This window comes from Choloepus didactylus, chromosome 10, assembly GCF_015220235.1.
Source record: "Choloepus didactylus isolate mChoDid1 chromosome 10, mChoDid1.pri, whole genome shotgun sequence".
NCBI classification, from domain to species: Eukaryota; Metazoa; Chordata; class Mammalia; order Pilosa; family Megalonychidae; genus Choloepus; species Choloepus didactylus.
Window position 1 is genome coordinate 11239677 of NC_051316.1, and position 9628 is coordinate 11249304.

Consider the following 9628-nt stretch of genomic DNA (forward strand, 5'->3'; position numbering starts at 1 on the left):
CACAAACAGCTCAGGATCTCAAAATTTAGAAATAACTTACAACTCATGAATAAATGTGACTGCTCTAAGAGTTTACAATCTAGGAACCTTTACATAAGCCTTCCCCTTATAGTCCATGCTCCCAGATTCAATTCTCAGAGTTTATACATTGTTATTAGACTATATTAGTGAGGCATTATAATGATTATTGTTTCATTTCTGGTTTATTTCACTCAACCTACTGTCCTCGTGGTCCATTCACTTCATTGCATACCTCATAACTTCATTCTTTCTTGCTGCTCCCTCATGCAAAAACATTCCTATATTTGTACATCTAATCACACACACATTGGCTAAGTTTCACTAAGATATACAGTCCCAGCCTTTATCTGTCTTTCCTTCTGGTGTCCTACATGCCCCTAACCTTCCTCTTTCAACTGTCTTCACAGACATTTTTTTCAGTGTGCTTACAATATTGTGCTACCATCACACAGTAGTGTGCTATCCATTTCTAGATCAACACAATCTTCTAGAGCATTTTATACTCCTTCAACATCAAATGTCCAATCTCTACTATGTTCTGATATGTTCATTTCTACACTCTTCTCCAAAACTCTCTCTCCTGTCTTTCTGTCTGTAGCACTCCCTTTAGTATTTCCTGTAGAGGAGGTCTCCTGTTCACAAACTCTCTTCAGTCTGTTTATCTGTAAATATTTTAAACTCTCCCTCATTTTTGAAGGACAGTTTTGCCAGATATAGGATTCTTGGTTGGCAGTTTTTCTCTTTTGGTATCGTGTATATGTCATACCACTTCCTTCTCAACTGCATGGTTTCTGCTGAGAGATCCACACTTAGTCTTAATTGAGCTTCCCTTCTGTGTGATAAATTGCTTTTCTCTTGCTGCTTTCAGAATTCTCTCTTTGTCTTTGATATTTGAAAATCTGATTAGTAAGTGTCTTGAAGTAGGTCTATTTGGATCATTTCTGTTTGGGGTACACTGTGCTTTCTTGGATCTGTAATTTTATGTCTTTCATGAGAGTTGGGAAATTTTCATTGATTATTTCCGCTATTATTCCTTCTGCCACTTTTCCCTTCTTCTGGGACACCTGTAACACATATATTCATGTACTTCATGTTGTCCTTCAGTTCCCTGAGACCCTGCTCATATTTTTCTGTTCTTTTCCCTATCTGTTCCTTTGTGTGCAGGATTTCAGATGTCTTGTCTTCTATCTCACTGATGTTTTCTTCTGCCTCTCCAAGTCAGCTGTTGTATGTCTCATTGTGTTTTTCATCTCTTCTATTGTGCCTTTCATTCCCATGAGTTCTGCCATTTGATTTTTAAAGCTTACAGATTCTTCCTTCTGGTCACACAGTGTTTTCTTTATATCCTTTATCTCTTTTGTCACATTTTCACTTACCTCGTTGATTCGATTTAAAAGATTTGTTTGGACAGCTATAGTTGTTTTAACTCCTGAATCTCAGTTGAAATATTAGTTTCTTCCTTTGACTGAGCCATATCTTCCTGTTTCCTGATGTGGCTTATGATTTTCTGCTATCTTGGCATGTGGTTTTCTTGATTGGTTTACTCTGGAGGTTTTCTCCCTTTTGCATAAGTCTCTTTTGTTGGTTGACTTTGATATCTATCTTTTCTTTGTTTCTCTCCCTGGCCAGTTGTCAGATTGGCTCTGCCCCCTAGTCTTCCCCCCCAAATTAGGCACCCACTGTGGCCTGCCACAGGGATGGGAGGTAGGCACTGGGCACCCAGCAAGTTCACTGTGTGTGGTAATACAAATCCACTGGCTTCCAGGGATGCTGTTTTAAAGAGTCCTTGCACTTTCCAGACTGTCCAGCAGACGGCTCTGTTTACTTCAGATTTTGCCTGGCTCGAAGTGAAGCTCTATCCCCAACACAGCCCTTCCCCCAAGGCAAGGAGCTGGCTGCTGGCTGCTGCCTCTCTGTGACAAAGTATGCCTTCAGCTGGTCCAGCATAACAGCTGTCTGCAAGGCAAGGAGAAGGCTGCTGGCTGTTGCTTCCCTCATGATTGGGGGAAGGGCTTTCACACTCAGGGCTGGAAATGTGTCTCTGTCTGCATTTTCTCAGTCTCTTTGTGCCTCACTGATCTGAGCCTTGAGATGTTCCCCTGTCCACTGGGTCTTCAAACAGGGTATTTTTCACTGTGAGATTTTTAAATCTGTGTCCCTGGTAGGAGGGGTCCTGTCTGTTTGTTGCTTCTGAGGTTTTCCTACCTGGATACCAAGTAAGGGGGAGAGGAGATGACCGGCTGGTCTCGTACGGAAAATTCCTACCTGATAGTCTCTCTCTTGAATTCGGCATTTGCAGGGTCTTACTCCATTCTATATCCTCCTCCAGAGTTTCAGACAGTTCAGAATTGTCCTTTAATTCTTTGAATCTCTGGAGAGAAGTTTTCAGTAGCGGTTTACATCACCATGTTGATGACGTCACTCCCATTGCAACATTTTTTTAAAATGCTCAATGAAATAAAGTGTGAACAAGGAAGTTCTGTCCAGCTGGCCTTCAAATTTCAAGGTTACAGAAAGCCTTAAGTGTCTTCAAGCGTTTGGGTCTGTGTCAGCTCTTAGCTTCTCCCAAGTGCAGACTCTGGGGTATATATCTTGGCTTCTCTCCAAAATGTCTCTCTCAGCTTCTCTGCACTCCTTCTCTCCAGAGCTCTTTTAAAGTACTCAAGCGAACTAATCACTGGGTGGGTGGGATCACACCTCCATGGAAATAATCTAATCAAAAGATCTCACTACAGTTGGATGGGTCACATCTCCATCGAAACAACCTAATCAAAAGGTCCCACCTTAATCAAAAAAACTAATAAGTCTGCCCCCACAAGACTGCATTAAAGAACATGGCTTTTGTGGGGGACATAATAGATTCAAACCAACACATATAGGATTAAAATCTTTAAGGAGGCAAGAGCTCATCATTAGGCACTTAAAACTAAATAAAACCATTAGATATAAATCTTAATGGTACTGTATGCTGGGTGTCCTTTAAATTTGCTGGATGCTTCAAAATTTTCACAATAAAATGAAGGAAAAACAAAAAGTTTTAAGAACTATGGATAAAATTATATAAGAAAAAAAGAAAAAAAGAGTAGTGATCCCAGTACTAGAGAAAGTAGAGGTCAAGTCTAAAAGCATTAAATAAGACAAAGAAGGACCCTTTAGTGCTAAAAGCCACAATTTATGACTATTTAAAATTTATGAATACTTATGCACCAAATAACATAGGAAGTAAATTTATATAGAGAAAGCTACAGGAGATGCAAGGAAACATAGGAACACAGTAATAATAGAAAGCTTTAATACATTCTCAGTACATGATGAATCTAGTGGACAAAAAAAAAAAAAGGAAAAGAAGGTGAACGAGTAGGGTAAATCTTATGGTTGTGTACTGAATTCACCCTAATAGAAAATACACATTCTTCTTATAGCCATGGCATATGCACAAAGTTGATCATATATTAAGTCACAAAGAAAACAACAGTCCCCTCCATAAAGTGGAAATATTTCAAACAAGACTCTCTGTTCACAATGCAATAAAATCAGATTTTACAAATAAAAACAATAAAGGGATTTCATCTGGAAATGTAAAACTCTCCTATTAAAAAAACTCATGGGCTTAAGGAGAAGGTCAAACTAAAGATACAGAATTTGAAAAGCAATGAGAATGAAAAAACTACTTGTCAAACTATGGTGTGTACATATATATATATCAGCATCACGGGAATATCAGTACAATAAACACTTTTCCATAAAAATTAGAGTAAATTAATTGGAAAGTTGCCATATAACCTAGCGATTCCACTGCCAGATATATATTCAAGAGAATTGCAATGCATGTTCACACAAAAACTCACACAAGAAAAATTGTAGCAGCATTATTCTTATTAGCCAATCCAAATATCCATCAAATGGGAGGATAAATATGGCATACCCATATGATGGAATATTTTTCAACCATATAAAAGAATGAAGTATTGATACATTCTACATCATGGATCAACCTTGAAAACATTCTCAAGGAAAGAAGCCAGATGCTGAAAGTCATATATGATTCCATTTACATTTGTCTTTTCATATATGAATAGACAAATCCAAAGGGATTAAGGCACAGTTGCCTAGGGTTTGAGGAGGGGTAATGAGGAGTGACCACTTAATGGGTATGGCAATTTATTTCGGAGGTGATGATAAAAATGTTCTGGAATTAGATCATTGTGATGGTTGCACAGCATTGCAAATATACTAAACCCCTTAGTTTTACACTTCAAAATGTCTAAAATATTGCATTTTATTTTATGTGACTATTATCACATTAAAAAACAAAAAGTGTATGGTGTGTGAATAAAACTTTAAAAAATAAAAAATAAAAGGAGTAAAGTACTGATATATACTACAACTTGGATGAACCTTGAAAACATTATGTTGAGTGGAAGAAGCCAATCTTAGATGGCCAGATACGTATGATTCCATTTATATGAATGTCCAGAATAGGAAAATCTATAGAAACAAAGTACCTCAGTGGTAGGCAGGGCCTGGGGAAAAGAGGAATAGGGAGTGGCCACTTAAAGAATGTATGTGATAAAATGATAAAAATAATCTGGAATTAAGTAACGGTGGTGGTTGCATAACATTGTGAATGACTGAAAACCACTAAATTGTACAAAAAAAAATCAAATCAATAGAATAGGGAGAAGTGATTACACTCCAACCTTAAAAAAAAACGTCTGAAAAAGGACAAAGTAAGCAACAAGGAAGGGAAAAGTAATGATAAATTCAGAAAATAATGAGGCAGAAAATAGAAAAACAGTATATATAATTTTTTTAAATAAGCTTTTTAAAAATTCTGATTTTTTAAAAAATTATCAGAACACAAAAAACTAACTTAAAAATAAGGGAGAAACTGTGCAAATACAGAATAAATGAGAAGAAGTAAGTAGCTATGAAATGAAAGTCTCTTAATTATGTGACCATTTTGCAGAGTCCTATGCAAGAAAATTTGGAAACCTGAACAAAAAAACATAATTTTCTAAGGAAATACAGATGACCAAAATTGGCCCCATTACAGTTAGAGACTTAAAGATACTAATTTTCGGAGAAATAAAAGGTTCTGAAGGAACAATCCTACAAGAAAAAAGGTGGGGGGAAGATTCACTATTTTAAAATCCTGACAGCCAGACCCCACCCTGATGACGCTGATGGAATGAAATGCTTCAGGGCTCATTCTCCCACAGACGCTTTGAACAACCAGCAAGAACTGGCAGAAACAATTTCTAAAAGTGCAAAGAAATAAGGGGCTGCAGTTACAGGGTGAGTACCAGATAAAGGAAAGGGCCCCTTAAAAGCAGTAAGCCCTCATGGCACCTGGTTGATGTCTCCTGCATCATCTCATCAGCTTGGCTTGCTCCAAGCATGCATCCCTGGTTCTGGTTCCACGGGGAGCAGATAACCCTCCTGCACATACTGGGAGCATGTATGTCTGGTCCCTATGTCTGGTGGTGGCCTGAGGGCATCTTCCCCAGAACTTGCCCTGTGTGTAGAAGTTAGTTCACGGAACTCTCCTGCAGAATCCTTGGGCAGTCAAGTCGTACTAACTGATACAAGGGATTGCTAGCTATAGGATGTACAGTGCCATGCCGGGAACTTGAGGAAACTGTCTCCTAGGGAAGAAGGACATTCAGAACCGTGTAAGTAGGGGAATTCCTGAGGTCACGTGCACAGACCAAAGACAAGATACATGAGCAGAAAGAATGTGGAGATTCTCTGACCTGGAGCTATTCTCCAAATTCATCGTCTGGGTGGCCCCAAAGGAGAGGGCTTGCCCAGTCAATTGGCAAACACTGGGAAAGGAGGGAAAGGAGTGTTTTCTTTCTTTATTTTCTCCTCTTCCTTTTCTTTTCATTTTTTTGTTTTTTTTTTGTTTGTTTGTTTTTGTTTTTTTTTTTTTCCTTTTTTTGTTTTTTTGTTTTTTGTTTTTTTTTTGTTTTTATTTTTTCTTGTTTTTTGAATCACTTTTTTGTTTTGTTTTTTTAATTTATTCATAAACATGTCTTTATTCCTCATAAAACTTGATTTTCATCAAGATAGACCTAATGAAATTACACAAATGAGTATTTTTATGTATGGGTTTAGTTTTTTTTTTAATTGAGATTGTTCAGATACCATACAACTATCCAAAGATCCAAAGTGTACAATCAGTTGCCCACAGCACCACCATACAGCTGTGCATTTTTTATACACTCTTAAGAAAAAGACACATCAGAGTCAAAATTCCTGTGATGACACAATTAATTATCAAAATGTCCAGGTTTAAGATTACAAAACAGGAAGCAATGGTCCAGGCAGAGAAGATTAAAACATTAGAAACCCATCATGGAGGATCATCAACCTGTGACATTCCAAAGACTTTTTAAAAAATGGTCCTAAATATTCTCAAAGGGCTAAAGGAAACGTGGACATGAACTAAAAGAAAGAGTGATGTCTTCAACATGGCAATATAAGACATCCCCTGGAAGTCTCCCCTCAGAACCTACTCCAAAAGGGCAAATCCCAGTTGCTTGGATCTCTGGAGTACAATAGAGACTGGAGAAGGACTCCACAAACACAGAACCGGAGAAAAGGAAAAACAAACTACAAAATCAGGAGATTTGCCTCCAGGACCTGTCAGTCCGAACCTCTCCCCTCACTGGGTCCTGTGCTAGTTGGGCGTTGCACAGAGACAGCACAGCCTGGGACCTTCCAGCTGTGGATGCAGACCCTAGAGTCACCACAGCAGGGAGTTAGAGTCCCACACGTATCCAGGCACAGAGAGGCAAGTCTGCAGAGACCCAGGGTGGAACACAAGCCACTAAGGAGAGCCACATGCAAAAGGGTCCTCAGGGGAAGAAAGAAACCACCAAAGAACTGTTGGCAAGACAGCACACACTCAGTCCAGTCTCTGTTTGCTGGACCACCTAAATGCAAAACGGACACTTCTAGATTGACACTGTCTGGGTTGGGATACCCTAATGGGGAAGAATCCCGAGACAGAAAAGCCTCATAGAAAAAGTTTTCAAGGTCAGGGTTGGGGATCAGGGACTGAACGACTGTGAAACAAGCTGGGTCCCTGAACTGAAAAGTGTAATGAAAAGGGGACAGTGAGAGAGGGAGAGAATGGAAACAAATCATAAGAACTAGGGAGAAAATTCTCCACAAAACAGAACAGATCAAGATTCCCAGAGAAGGAACAGAGGAAAGGAAATTTTCTCTTGGAGGTGAAACAATTGCACTCAAAACAGGCAATCTTAAAAATTATACTGTACATCCAGGGCAAGAAACACATAGAGAAAAGCTGAGAAAATCTGAATGGTTAAACACAGGCTACTCTGAAGGTCCAGAATAAGTTGATCCAAGCATCACAGAAGAGACTTAAAGCCAATCAAGCAATAAAACTGTAGGCAAAAGGGAGGTACTGACTTTCAGAGATAACACGTCAGAATAATCAGATGCCCAGACATCAGCAAAAACTACAAACCATGTTATATGATCTTGCTGATGTGAACTAAATTATAAGTAAACTCATAGTGTTAGAATCTGGAGTAAAGGTTATCAGGGGATAGATTGGGGTTAGAGAATGGGGAGTTGATGTCTAATTTGTGAAGAATCTCTAGGTTGGTTGTAAAGCTTTGGAACTGGATGATGGTGATGGTAGCACATTATTGTTAGTGTAATTAGCAGAGCTGAATTACATAGTTTAAAGTTGCTAAAAGGAGTATCTGTTACTAGAATAAAAATTAAAAGGTAAAACAGGACTGTATAACACAGTGAACCCTATTGTAGAGCATGGACTATAGTTTATGGTACAAGTGTAAGATGTTCTATCATATTTCACAAAACACATATGGCACTAATACAAGGTGATAATAATAGGGTGGTATATGGAAAACATACACCAAGTGTAAAGTATGGACAATAGTTAATAGTAGTATTTTAACTATTTTTCATCAATTGTAGCAAAGGTAACTAGTGTTAAAAAATTAGTACAATTACAATAAAAGTGTTATCAATTGTAACAAATATTCCACATGAATTCAAGGTATTGGTGGTGGAGTGGGTATATGGGAACACTGCATTTTTTCCATAATTGGTCTGTAAACCCACAGCTTCTCTAATAAAAAAAATTTTTAATAACAGTGGGAGAAATAAAAAAATACAGAAATTAAACAACATATTTTTAAACAACCAATGGATTAAAGAGGAAATTATAAGGGAAATTAGGAAATATCTTGATGTTAATGAAAATGAAAATATGACATACCAAAATGTATGGGATGCAGTAAAATGTATAGCTCTAAACACTTACATTAAAAAAGAAGAAAGACTTCAAATCAAAGAACTAACCTCAAAACTGGAAGAGCCAGAAAAAGAAAAGAAAAGGATGCCCACTGTTATTAAACATTGTACTGGAAGTTCTAGCTAGCATGGTTAGGCAAGGTAAAGAAATAAAAAGCATCCTTATTGGAAAGGAAGTAAAACTTACCCTATTTGCAGATTACATGATCCTGTAACTGATACCCTGCTGGCAACAGTGCCGGGCAGTACCCAGTTTCAGGTTTGGGACTCTCACCAGGGAAGGAATTCAGAGATGAGAAGGGCCAGTAGGAATAAGTAGTAAAGTTTATTTAAAAAGAAAGAAAGAATACATTTATAAAGAGATAACACTATCTCAGCCTTTGAACACCAGGTGTCTTCTTTGTTCTAGAAGGAGATAGTTATCACAGTTATCGGAACTTGTGACCAGCCCTCACATATCTAAAATTTGTCTTTGGGCAGATGTTTAGCAACTTTTATGACCCCATGCTTTCTGTGAATTAAGAATTTGCTTTGGGCCCATGATTTTACAAGATTTTATGGTTTGAGGAGGTTTTGGGGACTTAGGGGAAATTTTTGTCCTATGAGGTTTGCGAAGCTGAATAGAAGACCAGAGACCATGCCCCGATGCCCTATTCTAGCCTCCCTCAATCCTGTATACAGAAAATCCTGAAAAATCCACAACAAAGCTCCTAGAGCTTGTAAATGAAGTCAGAACAGTGATAGGGTACAAGAGCAACACCCAAAAATCAGTAGTGTTTCTATACACCAACAATGAACAATCAGAAGAAGAAATCAAGGGAAAAAAGATCCATCTACCATAGCAACTAAAAGAATTAAATACCTAGGAATAAATCTAACCCAGAATGTAAAGGACTTATATACAGAAAACTACAAAACATTGCTGAAAGTAGTCAAAGAAGACCCAAATAAATGGAAAGATATTCAGTGTTCATGGATTGCAAGACTAAATATTGTTAAGATGTCAGTTCTACCCAGAGCGATTTAGCGATTCAATGAAATTCCAATCAAAATTCCAACAACCTTCTCTGCAGAAATGGAAAAGCCAATCCTCAAATGTATGTGGAAAGTTTAGAGGGCCCATATAGCCAAATCTATCTTGAAAAAAACAAAAAACAAGAAAACAAAGTTAGAAGGCTCACACTTCCTGATGTTAAACTTACTACAAAGCCATGGTAATCAAAACAGCATGATGCTGGCATAAAGAGTTGTGTTGAGAGCACTGAAATCAACTCTTACATTCATGGTC